This window comes from Hyposmocoma kahamanoa, unplaced genomic scaffold, assembly GCF_003589595.1.
Source record: "Hyposmocoma kahamanoa isolate Upper Pololo Valley unplaced genomic scaffold, ASM358959v1 80, whole genome shotgun sequence".
Classification (NCBI taxonomy): Eukaryota; Metazoa; Arthropoda; class Insecta; order Lepidoptera; family Cosmopterigidae; genus Hyposmocoma; species Hyposmocoma kahamanoa.
In genome coordinates, this window is record NW_020654051.1 from 9058629 (window position 1) to 9073094 (window position 14466).

At 35.2% G+C, this 14466-nt stretch overlaps 1 long non-coding RNA gene across 1 annotated transcript in view; it reads left to right on the plus strand.

Moving 5' to 3' along the window:
- The first annotated feature begins 7952 nt into the window (after positions 1-7952).
- LOC113233879 overlaps positions 7953-14466 on the plus strand; it is a 118109-nt gene continuing 111595 nt past the window's right edge. Inside the window, exon 1 of the long non-coding RNA XR_003310758.1 lies at positions 7953-8131. This is a non-coding gene — a long non-coding RNA (uncharacterized LOC113233879). The remainder of the gene's footprint in view (positions 8132-14466) is intronic.

The window sequence follows — 14466 nt, forward strand, 5'->3', positions numbered from 1 at the left end:
AGCGTTAAATGACGCGACTTAATCTATTGTTTAATTTGTTTAATTAATTTTATTAAAAAATAAATAAATTTAAATAAGAACAACATATGCGTTCTGAGTGTAATTTTATAAAATAATATAAATTATTATTTATTACTTAAGTAATAACCTGAACTAATTTCACAAATTGAAATACACAGTTTAAGTAAACTGTAAACTAATAACTAGCTGTAAACTAATTGCAAAGAATATAAGACGTATTCTTGCGATCAGTAGAGGTGATGTATAGTGTATGTAAAGCTGTTAATGTAAGTATATAACAATGAATTATATCCATCATTGCAATCATTATAAATGTAAAACTTCCTTTGTCGCGCGGTATACAACGCAACACTTAGTTAAAATTTTAACGGCAAAATAGCGCATAAACTCTTTTTATGCACAGTTACGCTCACCATATACGCTGCCCATTATGCACAAATTGCCATTTTTATTTCAATACGCTTGTCGAGGAAAAAATAGGACATAGAACGGAAATGAAACAAGGTCAGCTCGGTACCTATACATGGATATGAAGTATTATTTGTTTTGGAACTTTTAGTTAGCCTCATTAAAGCCTGTGGTGGCCAGAAGGCTGGCAGTTGTTGTAGAATAAGCTTACCCATATAAAGGGAAAATGTTGCCAGTTCTTGAGCCACAACGCCCTAGGGCGCGGAGTTCTAAGTAGAATATTTCGTTTAATTTTTCTTTTCTTTTATGGTAAGTATATATAACAATAATAATAATAACTTTACTGATAGCCATTACAAATAGTACAGAAATAATACACTAATTATTAGTTATTGATTGATTGCTGACCAGTCAGGCAAAATCCAGACCCCACAAAAGGATTTAACCTGTGTTATCAGACAGTACCGTTGCCGCCACGGCGGGCATCAATCGAATTTTTATCAGCAAATGGTTTACAGGTAAACTAAAAGGAACTCTGTAGTCCCAAAACCAGTACAATAAACTATTCATTTGAGACCCAGAAAATAATAAAATATGAGAAAGATGTTCAAAGATTTAGTACATTTTATAGAAGACTTAAACTATGTTAGATAAATAAGTCGCAGTGTGTATCAAGAAAGTGGAGAGTAAGTGTAGAGTGTGTTGTGATACTGATTCAACAATAAGTGTATGTGTGTGAAATATCTGAGGGTGCGTTATAATTGTTGCTTTTGGATTCATATAAGGTCTTAACATTAGGAGAGTCGGATACCAAAAAAGTTTAGATGAAGGTACACAAACTAATTGTTTGATTATTCACTTAAATAAAATTTGTGAGATTACAATAATATCGCCTCTGTAACATTATAATCATAGCATTTTAACAAAGTTGTCAATTTTTTTTATTTCGTAACGGGAAAGAGAGTACATATTTATTTTACTGTTAATGAAGTTATATAGACGAGCGCTGAGAACATGGAAGTGCCTTCTAGCCAAGGTAGTCCTACGTTGCCTGTAAGGGCATACATAATTGCATCTACGTTTCCGAAGGAATGTAGGGTCATATTTTAATAGCATATGTTTCCGTAAGATCACTTGTAGTACATATAGCTGCCTAACTGATAGAACTGAGGAGTCGTCGTGTAATAGAGAAGTTGGGTAATGATAAGGCTTTTTAAACATAACCTTTAAGATTGACCTCTGAGCTCTTTCCAGTTTAAGCAAAATGGTTTTTGCCGCACCACCCCAAACTGTAAGATTGTAAGCAAACAAGGACACACACAGGGCAGAATAAGTCATGTGAAGGGTGTCAGCACCAGTTACTTGCCCGAGGTTTTTAAAAACATAGATCAGTTTACGAACTCGTGTAGTCAAAGAATTTATGCGATTGCGTCAACTGAGGGTTTGGTCAATAGTTACACCGAGACACTTAACTTCCTTAGTGGCTGTAATGTAAGGACAGGTACAATTATGACTTGGAGTTACGCAAGTATGGACCTTTATAAAAAATGCATTAGGAGGTGGGACTGAAGTTTGTTTGAGCGCGAATGGAAGAAAAAAGGTTTTTGACAAGTTGATGGTGAGTAAATTGGAGGACACCCATCTCATTACCGCAGTTAGAGCATTCTCTGCCTGTTCACCTCTTTCCATGTATTTCCATGTATTAATAAGGCTGTGTCATCAGCGTAGGTGATGATCCTGCAGTTTGTAAACTGTAGTTGGCATAGGTCATTAATGTATGCAATGAAAAGGGTAGGACCAAGAATACTTTCTTGCGGAACACCGATTGAAAGTAGCTCGTCATCACTAATATAATTAATTCCCTATATAATTCCATATCTTTATTTATTGCAACATAAACAATATTAATTGACAAATACGTCATAGAAAATATATTTTATTTGTATAAACATCAATAATATTAGTTTTAGTAGCCGTAGAGCTCCTTATTAAATAGTTCCTCCAGGGAAGTACTGCTATCTTGCTTATTTCTGCCGCCAACCGGTATTGTGAGCATTAGTTTCTTCTTTCCGGTTTTGAGGGGAAAGGCTGCTGATGAATTTACAGGCACATGGAACTTGTCAACTTATGTCTCAGGGTGACGGGCGCAGTGGTAGTGCCCCTCAGATCTTTGCAATTTAAAGCTCTGAGAGGCACTGTATTTGCTGTGGACAGGCGAATGCTTACCACCAAAAGCACGACTCGTTCTTCCTTACACATAGTAGCATAAAAAAAGTAACATAAAGGCTTTACATGTATTTAGACTGTTTAGTTTGTATTTTCAATTATGGTTTTGCTTAAAACAAGTGTTTTAAAATGAATATGGGTGCTATAAATAGGATAAGCACATAAAGTTTATTGAAGTATTAAACGGAAAAGGCAGTTTTATCAAGAAGATACTTTTATAACCAATTAATACGGTCAATACTGTCTTCATCGTAGGCAATCAATCTTAATACCCGACAGTATCAATACGCAGCGTACGTCACACTTATACAGAGCTAATAGATCAAATAAATCCATTAAAAAGGTATAATTAAAACGGTTGTCTTTTTCTCACAGACATGTTCCAAATTACCTCTCAGGGACTGAGGAAGTAAAAAGAAAAAACAAGGGCGGATTGGCCAAATTGCGGACAATATTTCACCTTGTGGTAGCATCTGGCCGCAGAGAATGAAACACATTGAGACTTTCAGTCAGGATATTAAAAGGCAAATTGCTGTGTGACTGTGTTCCGCCCATCGCTTCATACATCACACTGAAAAAGAAATATCAATTTGTTATGTCTTCCTTACCTTTTACAATATTAAAATGTTAACATCGAACATGTGAAACAGAATTTATTACACCAATTCGGAAGTGTGTTAAAAACGAATTTGGGGTGAATTCATTAGCTTACCGTTTGTGAAATGGGCCTCGGATTCAATATTCCTCCGCGGACAATTTACATTCAACGCCACGCACGCCCAGTTGAAATACTGTGTGCGCTATTCTTAAAACAGTAGAACATATTTGGGTATTTTAATTTCTTTCTTAGAGAATCGGTGACTTATTCGATGTATCTATATTTCCTGTGTTTTATAGCTAAACACATAAAAGGGTATTTTTCTGAAAGAAACATTCGAACAATAATAACAGTAATTGTTAAAAGTTTACAACATAGCCATGAAGTCTCTAGACTCCTGAACGAGATATAACCTGTGTTATAGAAGTCAGTGTAGTATCTCAGCATATGACAAAGATTACACTATTTTTAGCAAAACAAATTAACCATACAATCACTAAATTTGAATTGTTTTCGACTGAGATTGTAAAGTACTACTAAGTAGTATTGTAAAAGCGAGTTTACTGGGCTGAGCAAAGACTGGCAACGCATTGGCAGCTCATCTGATGTTTCAAATGTCCAAGGGCATCATTCCCACCTCCCATCAAGTGGCTCGTTTGCTTCCTTCTTTACATAAAAAAAGTACAAATCTACTATGCTGATGTCCGCAGCTATGTCATCATCATCATCAACACACTTTTGAGCACGGGTCTCCTCTCTCGGAGAGGTTGAGAAAAATCTTCGATCTGCTGGTTTTATAATTATGTTAAATTTCAAATTAAATTTCGCAAAACTTAAAAAAAAAACAAAAACTTAAAAGTGTGAGATTGGATTCGAACCCACGGGCTCTGGTTGAGAAGCGGTAGGTCAAACCTTTAGGCTACCATGACACTTCTGTAAGATTTCCTAAAATTATTCCTATCGAATATTGCTATTTAATATTTTAGTTTTGTCTAGTTAACATTTTCAAGGAGAGACATTAAACTTTCACTTTTTAACCTTAACTTTTCGCCTAACTCAAATTTTCGTTCCCTTCGATATTGCCATTGACCTAATTTTGAGAATAGAACCCTAGCCATTTTTCTACCAAGAGACACTTACACGAAGAGAGTGTGGAATGTTTAATGTCACCCTCCATAGAGGCCGTGATTCTTAAAAAACAATCCCTTCTTTAGACTCTCTTCTTGAATGCAAAGTACTTTTGTTATTTATTCCAGGTACTTACACAGTTTATAGCTATAAAATAATTTCAAAACCGATTACCTATTTGATTCGTCGTTGAAAACAATATTTATGTAATAAGTTCACAGTCCACCATTGTAATATGGTTTTGCAACCTTATAAGTTCAGTTTTAGTAGCAATACAACTCCACGTCGAAGAGTTTATAAATATTGCAATCTACCTATTTCCTACCTTACCAATTCTGCAGCCAAGCACTAATGTGAGAATTACTGCGTTCCAGTTTCAACGGGTAGGGGTGCTGCTGAAAGTACAAGTACAAGGGACTTGTCATCTTATGTCTCAGGGTGGCAGGCGCAGTGGCAGTGCCCCTTCGATCTTTGCAATTTAGAGCTCTGAGCGACACTGCAACTGTTATGGATAAGGGTATCGCTTACCACCAGGTGCACGACTTGTTCGTCCCGTCGCTTGGTAGGTATTATATTAAATTTTTGTATTATTTAAAAAGTTGAAATGGTGAGTCTGAGAATGAAATAGGCTTTTGTGCAGAGTAACTTTTAGTTTTAAACTAATTCCTACTTATAAGTTGAAACATTTATTGCAATACTTTTTAAAGAGTCTTGTAAAGGAAAACAGTCATAAATATCAAATGTCAAATACTCGCCATGATATTTTAAACATTGGAAAGGAAGGGTAGAGGGTCCAAATTTTCTAATAGACCAGCCTGTATTATGAAACATAATTACATTTTTTAAATGTTGAAAAAAAGGTTGACAACCAAGCAAAAAATATATTTAAACGGTAGTTTTCTATTTTTCTGTTAATAAACGTTAAGAACTTCAAATAATTCACATTTTGCAATTTATGTTTTTATTTAAATTCGTTTAATACAACAATAATAATAATAAAAGACCACCTTTAAAATCAAAAATAATTTTTTTAACACTGGTAACACACAATTGGGATCAAAAACATTTTTTTGGCCTCATTTTTGTTGTATCATTGATATCATTCGTGCTTCGTTTCTCAAACTTGAATGTTTTCATGTCTCGGTAGTACGTTTGTTAAATTATTGTGTGTTGTTGTTAAAATTGTTGCCCATTGTTAATATTTTCTTAAAAATAATTAAATTATAGGAAATAAGAACCTCAACTTTTTCTGATTTCGTTAAAAATAAGGTATTGCTCACCTGTATTCACACCTTGACAATGAAATTTCTTCCAAGCCTATTTTTTATGATACCAAGTGATAGGGTGAAATAGTTTTATGCCTGGTAATAAACGACGCGCCTGTCCATAACAGTTGCAGTGACGTGTATATACAGATATAAATATCGTAAAGACCTGAGGGACACCGCCACTGCGCCCATCTGCCAAAAGTACTGCCAAAGTCCCATGTGCCTGTAATTTATTCACATTACTGCTTGACGGCTGAAATAGGTTAGGTAGCAGTACTGCCCTTGAGAAACTCTATCAGAAAGAGTTCTAATGCTACTAAAGTCGTTTCCAAGTCATTTTCATATAATCAGCTAAACAAAAGAAAACGAGCCCATGCAGCGTCCGCAACTCCGTCATCCGGTCAGTTATACCCAGCAGGGCGATGTGTTTGCCTTATTTGCCTAAGGCTCTTATTTATTAGTTGACACCCTTTTAAGTGTATGTTCAGATTATGAAACGAAACAAATGTTGCTAAGGAGACGTCCAGAATCACAAAAAAGATTGCAAAAAAAACTCGTAAATGCAGGAGCTTTTATTACGGAACTGCAGATTTTTTGGCGTAGGTAGTAACCTACTCCACATAAATATGGCTTTGAAATGGCTTTTTTTTCCAAATTACAGAGGAGTTTTAATGACAAAAGTTATTTCTTATCGTTTACTGTGCATGCCCTTAAAAGGATGTCAGCTAATAAATTATAACCTTAATATAAAAGTCCCACTTGAAACCCAGAAGTGGGTTCTAATTTAAACTTTTTTATATGGTTCAGGAGGTTTGAGTCAACCAAATTTCTTTGGGTACCTTCGGACCCAAGGGAAAATATCTTTTTGTCTTACACAGTCCTTTCCTGCTTTAGGGATGAATAAGGGGTATGTTTTCACTTTCTATCCTCATTACCAAGTGAAATTGCCCTATAACATTGCTCATGTACATTTCGGCCTTTGTTATTTTGTTTGTTTTAACGTCCTTTATTTAGTACTTAGTAAAAATGAAAGATTTGAATTTATAGGCCGGTTTTTTTTATATTTCAGGCACATTCATATAATGCGTCCTTAATACTTTTATGATGTCGACGGCTTTTATCTAATTACCTAGTTCGGATTCTTATCTGACGTTTACTTTGGGCCAGGGCTGGGCAAAATACATGCTACGTCTGAATTGAAATACAAATTACAAAATACTTCCTTATATGTTTTTAAAATAGGAAATACCTAATACTTTCTTGGGGTACATTTAAAATACAAAATATAAATAGAAATGTCAAAATACTTTATTAGTATACCTGTCGCGACATGTGGAAACCAACAATTTCCTTCAAAGTTTTTTTCCTTCCACAATACATATCTTAAAAAAGAAGTTTTAAATTATTCAGTTTTACCAGAAAAAAAATCTGTTAAACCAATCAATACAACCATACTACAGAGCAGGAAGTACGTATAATTATTATTAATATTCCCATACAAGACGAATACTTTATATACGTGTAAATGCCATTCATAACAAGTTCACAACATAAATTAGAAAGATGGTTCACTAAAATCACAAATTCACAATGCCATTATAACCCTTAGACTACTCAAGTTATAATCGCGAAAAGATGACTTTGACAGCTTTGACATTACCATGCACTGTTGCCATCTGCAAATGTGCTTCTACTGCATTGAATACGAGTATTTCATATCCATAGAAGCTCAATTTTCAAACGTTCCATTTTACACACATTTTATACAAAAAAAAGTATTTTGTTGAAATATATTTCACAAATAAATTATTTGATACACAAGTTACAAAATACATTACGGTCAGACATTTGAAATACCAATTACAAAATACATTTTTAGGGAGTAATTGAAATACAAATACAAAATACGTATTTGTATTTTAAATACGTATTTCAATTACAAGTAATTCAAATACTGCCCAGCCCTGCTTTGGGCATTCCATTCAAATTATTAAGAAAAACGACTACTTTTATTTAAAAACCATCAAAAAAGAGCTTTAAATACATTTCCCCGCACCAAAAATAAAAATAATGGAAAACAAAAGCTACGGTCGACAACAAAGGCTATTGTTATGCTGTATAGTTATTTTACATAGTACCTAAAAACCCAAATGAAGCTGTTAACCACACATAAGTATCGCGGGAATCAATTCGATTTTGCCCATCAATAGCAGCTACTTAGTTCTGGATGTTACCTGTAACAGGTAGGTGGGTGGGGGGATAGAGGGGAAAGCCAGGAGAGCTCTGGAGCAGTGCAAGCGCCATCGTCGACGGGGAAGCACGTTTCGCGCGCTCTCTCACAGTCAAACTCACGCACTGTACATAGAATAAAATAAAATTTTAAGTAGAGTGGCCGAGTGAAGTGACGAACGTGTTGTGACGGTGTACTGCAACCATCGAGCTTCCGAGTTTAGTTCTGTAAATAATTTAAACCGTTACATATGTAAGTTTATTGTTTATTTATTAGTTTAAGATGAATTATGTGTAAAGATCCTAAAATATTTCTGAGACAGCGTACAAATTTGTCTATGAGCACATGTTTAAGATCTTTTGGTAGTTAATGGCTTATATAAACTATTGTTAATATATAATTAACAGAAATATATAAACAAGAGAAAAAGTTGTCGGAAAGCTCACTGCATATTGTGCTTTAATTAAATTAAAAATATCAACAGTTTTATTCATTTCAAACAGAACATACTTTGATGAAACATTTTGATCTTTGATGAACAAACCTTTTTTTTATTTTACCATATACTACTCGTAATGAATTTATATAAAAATCAATGAGAACATTACTCCCGTTAAAAGAGTAAAATGTAGCAAATAGCCTACTAACTAGAGCAAACATATACCCCTATTTTTAAGGTACGACAGGTACGAGGGCCATAATAGAATTATCGCTACGACCTAACAAAACCTTTGGGTCAGAGTTACTTGTTGCTTTCGTACTAAAGCAAGAACGGTTTGAAAATTCGTATTGTGATAATAAAAACTGTATAAATTGTCATTTGGTAAACATAATATCTTGTACTGCGTGGTTCCTGGTTAGGTAAGAAACCACCCCATATCTGACAGTGGACATTGTAGAGACAGTGACAACGTAATCGATAAGTTCAGAAGCAGTAACGGCGTTTCTATAGACGCGTTTAAAAATAATTTTTCAAAAACATCTGCGATTGCTGGAAATGAATAAGCATACTCACATGTTCGCCATAATGACAATTTAATTTCTGAATTTATCTATTAATGTAATATTTTTTTAGTACCAGTAGAGCTTCTTGTGAAAGGGTTCGTCCAGGGTAGTACTGCCACCTTACCTATTTCTGCCGCCAAGCATAATGTCCGCATTACTGCATTCCGGTTTTGACATGGGACTTGTCAACATATGTCTCAGGGTGACGACCGCTGTGGCAGTGCCCCTCAAATCTTTGCGACTTAAAGCTCTGAGTGGCACTGCAACTGTTATGGACAGGCGTGTAACTTACCATCAGGCCCACGATCTGTTCGTCCCGTCACTCGATATTATATATTTAAAAAAGTAATTGATAAAAGTACGATTAAAAGGATTATTTTTTGAATGCAAAAAGTGTCTTAATTGAAGAACTGTAGCAGATTGCCGTCGGTGTTACTTATTGTCTAGTTACCGTAAAATGTACTAATTTAGTTTTGAAGTTCATATGATCCAATTGATGGACAACAATGTTGTTTAAAATAAATTTTATTCCTTAAAGTGAAAGAGAGAGCGAAGTGGTAACCTCATTCTGATTATGCTGGAATAGGTTTTGTGTTAAGTCAATCAGATAAGGCAAACATGTGTAATTATTAAATCTTTCTCCTATTTACCTACTTATTAAACAGTGAACTATGTAAGTAAGAAAGTAAATAATTTCAATATAATTAGCGTTCACGACAACTACGTAAATTTCTTTGTCAGCAAAACTTCATTAATTCAGAATCGAAATTGAAAGTTAGAACAAACAACCTTCATAAAATGCCTTATTATTCAAGAAATTTTGCGCAATACTAATTTTGTAGATATTCGGCTAATATTATTAATTTTGGCAAAATCGAATCAACTTATTAAGGCAAGGCGGATTGTAACTTTGACTCGGCAACTCGTCTCAAGGGTATGTCAATGGGGGACGTTAATCTGTGCTTTGGCGGCGTTCCAAGACTGAACAGATTAGATATGGAAGTAGGGGGAAGGTCTTAGATCATAACTATATCTTCAGCAGCAAATATTCTTAATCATCTACATGTTCACATGACTTTCAAATACTATGTCTACAAAGTTCCAGTGCTTGTTTCCACAAAATCATATTTAAAAAATTATGGAATCGCAGTCCTAGCATCTAAATTGTCAATGTGTTTTTCTTTTGTTTCATTTCTTGAATATAAACAAAGTGAAATTTAGGACCACGCCTTTTGCCGTCAGGTTAGATTTAGTAGCAGTAGAGCTCCTTGTGAAAGAGTTCCTCCTAGGTAAGATGGCAGTACTTCTTGCCTACTACTTGCTACTAGTACTTCTACCCTGGACGAATTCTTTTACAAGGAGCTCTTCTGCTCCTAATTCACTCTGGCGTACTTCCCAGGATACCCAGACCAGAACCAATAAAAAAAAATATTTCTCAAATTCGTTGTTCAATTGATCTCTGCGTAGCAACGGCGTTCTTTACTCTGTATGATCCCAATTACATCGAAACAAAGCTTGTTATTCTTACACTTGCAAATAATACATTGATTAAAACTATAAATGCTACACAAAATACATATACAGCGTGGAAACTACTATCGTATAATATAATATATTATCTATATAATATAATAGTACTACTATGTATAATATTAGTCAGTAAATAAAAAAATCGTTTTTCAATAAATGGAAAGAGATTATTATCCTTTAATGGCGGGCATTCGTTTCAACGTGCAATATATACATATAATTTATAAGTGCTATAATATACATATTAAAAAAATATAATTCGATTTGTTTTATGATAAAAAAATATACACGCGATTTGAAGCGATGCCACACGATGCACAAAGGGAAGGTACTGCGATGCGTAAGTAAACGGCGTTATGGTGCGACACCGCATTGCTCATGTAGCACTCAGAGCGTTGAAATCATAGCATTGCGACGACACGCAATGCACTTGCAACGTTCGTGTGGCATAGCTCTTACACCCAAAAAAAGTTTCATTTCCAATGTATAACATTCGCGAAAACTTTAGAACTCGATATTCTCGTCAGCATCTACGTTATATTATTACAGTATTTTCTCTCAGTTATCACAAAGTCTTATACATAGAAGTCCGTGCCTCCCTAAGGGCACTACCTATATCGTTAATAATGTACGTCTCACTAAAAGATTAAACTCTCTCTGCCTTGAAAATGCCTTATGTTTACCTGACGTAATTTCAGATACTGTTCACTCAGTAATTTGTATTCGAGGCTCCATGCCACTAGGTCTATAATTCAAGTACGTAATAATTGGTATAGACTGAAAAAATAAGTACATGTGCTATTAAAAAGCTATTCGATGGTCGAACAATTTTTGTGGTTGTTTATGTGTGTGTCCATGGCACCCGCGACACAGAGTTTCCCTAGTGCGGGGCTATGTTGTGTGTGTGCGTTATTATTACTATTATTACTTATTTATCGGTAGCTTTTGTTGAAATCATGTACATCTAGGCATGAATTAACTTTAGTCACAGTCACGGAAGTAAATTTATATGGTCTGTGCTCACAGTCTTTGTAGTAAAAGAACATTGTAATTTTGTGAAATTGCTTAGATATAATTTTATAAAAAAAATAAAATTTAATGTTGAGAACACTGCTATCCTTTCCACTTTGCAGTATTAGCAGAGAGCTTTAAAAATACACGTATATAACTGAGTAAAAGTTTGCCATACAAGACATGACTTATTTATCAAAAGTCGAGTGAAATCCAATAATAGACTAAGTTGATTTGTCGCTTGTGAACGGGGGAAGGTTAGAAAATATCAACTTCACTGAGGTTTCACGATGAAGACTTACTTTGAAAGATTGCTTTGCGTATTTCAATAGACGGTAAGTTTTCAGTGAATGGCAGTAATTTTGATAATTTAGTAATAGAAAATCTGAATTTTGCCTTTTTAATTAAATTTCGTAAGAAACATAAATACAATACATTATTTCAAACTTTCACCATTTTTACACTTTATTTGATTTTAAAATCGGGACTTAATCGTGTCTAAACAAATTGTATTCACCTTGTGATGACTTTTTTTTTTATAGTACCAAGTGCTTTAAATCGCAAAGATGTTAGCCAGCCACTGCGCCCATTACTAGGGTAACGGGCACAGTGGACATAAGACGACAAGTTGGCAAGTCCCATGTGCCTATAATTTCACCAGCACCCTTACCCTTGAAAAGCAGAACGCAGTAATGCTCACAGTAACCCTTGACGACAGAAATAGGTAAGGTGGCAGTACTTCCCTGGACGAACTCTTCCACGCGGAGCTCTGCTACGAAAACTCTTTTACTGGTTCCTTTTATTACCCTGCTTACTGATTCCTGGTCACTTACTTTTAAAATTTTGAATCGTTCCCGAATCCCCTTTTGTTTCCGCTATTATTAAACGAGAAGTCCTCTCAAGGCGAGAGGACGTGCTCATAAATGACTCTCAAGTAAAACTCAAGCTTCACATGATTTACTGTTTTTAAATGTTATATCTAGATATACGTTTACAGGCTCTTTTGGTTGTCGGGATTGTTTAGTAGGGAGTGATAAAAAGGAGGGATGGTGATGAAGGAGGTTAGCATCGTTCAACTTCGACATTTTGCAACAGTCATGGTCTCGAAGGGGCTAAAGGTAAGCGTCCCATTGCAACACGTCCGAAATGTCGAGGTAAATAAAATACGTTTTTACACGATTAAATACAGATTTTAAAATCAAATAATATAATACAAATAATGCGTAGAACTTTAGAAATCTAATTACGTGATCCGTTAAACACGATCTGTGAGATCACGTAAGGTCACGAGGCCTTAAAAAGCAAGTGGCTGCTTACAAGTCTCATCTGTTTGATCTTTGTGTACAGATTTGGAATGTTATAGACCATAGACCAGATTATTAGTTAAACCTTTTTTACACTAGCGTTCAGTAAATAAAACTCTTATGACTAATAACTTTTTAACTTCTGATATTGCGATTGTTTAGTTCTCGTAGGTGCGCCTGATTGCACCGATTTTTTTTTAATGTTATTAAGTGACGGGACGAACAAGTCGTGCGCCTGATGGCTAGCTACACGTCTATTCATAACAGTTGCAGTGCCACTCAGAGCTTTATATCGCAAAGATCTGAGGGGCACTGTCACTGCACCCGTCACTCTGATACATAAGTTGACAAGTTCCATGTACCTGTAATTTCACTAGCACCCTAACCCTTCCAAACCGGAATGCACGAATCCGGCCTCACCTCTGAGTTTCTCGGAATTTATGTGCGAAATTTAATTTGAAATTTACCACGAGGTTTTCGGTAAAGGAAAAATATCGTGATGGAATCTACAAGTCGAAGAAGGTTCACAACCCTCGGAAAACTTGTGAAGTTCTCAACCCGCGTTGGCCCAAAAACCACGCCTGAGTGGAGACCTGTGTCCAGAGGGACATATAAACAAAGGGTTGTTGATAATTAAGTCATATGATGTAATTTTTAATTGGCTCGAAATTTAAATCCATTTTGTAAAAATAGCAACTGTAAGATCCCCTAATCAATAAAAAAAAATCTAATTCGTTTACCGACTGTATATTACCTAAAAAAAAGGACACATAAAGTCCAGATAATGCCCTGTCCAGCCATTTTAACTTTATATGTAAAATATACATTAGAAAATCGATGTCTCTAATCCATTCGCTAGCCATCACTGAATTATTTATTTCTCGGTTGTCTATTAATAATTCAAATTGTCGGATTACACAATAAAAGCTATTAAATAAATACGAACGCATCTACTTTCGACGTAACTATGAGGCAACTGTAGGATTACTATTCGTAAATTTCAATTCAGTGTATACATACGTCGCTATTAATTTATAGCTTTTAAAATTAATGTATACTATGTTATTCATGCAAGGCCAGTGCCACCAAATCTCATTATATCACATTTGCATTGGTAATGAAACATTGCCACATTCTGATTGTGTGAAGTATCTTGGTTTTCACTTGGACAGACATCTCCCATGGAAGCATCACATAAAACGAAAAAGAGATGAAGCAATCTCAAATATCGTAACCTTCATTGGCTTATGAGAAGAAATGCAGCATTATCAATAGACAACAAACTTCTAATCTACAACGCAGTCTTAAAACCCATTTGGACATACGGTATTCAGCTGCGGATGTGGCTAGTAAGAGTAATATACTTTGTCTCCAACGAGTGCAGAATTGTATCCCGAGGGCAATAGTCAATGCCACTTGGTTCACTCGTAATGAAGAGATCCACGATCATCTAAACTTGATATCGGCATCTACTGAGATCGACCGACATAAAACTAAACACAAAGAACGACTGTCCTGCCACCCGAACCCACTCATCGCGGAACTTCCAGATCCATCAACTATGGTCAAACGGCTTAAGCGAGGCCATGTTCTATTGTTGGGAGGTGCGGCACTGGCCGCTCCACCAAAAACGTCTTCTCTCGTTCAAAAGATTCGCTTATGGCCTGGCGGCCGATTACAAATAAACTATTAGGGGTTAAAGTATGAAATTGCCGATTTGTACTGAAAATCTAAATT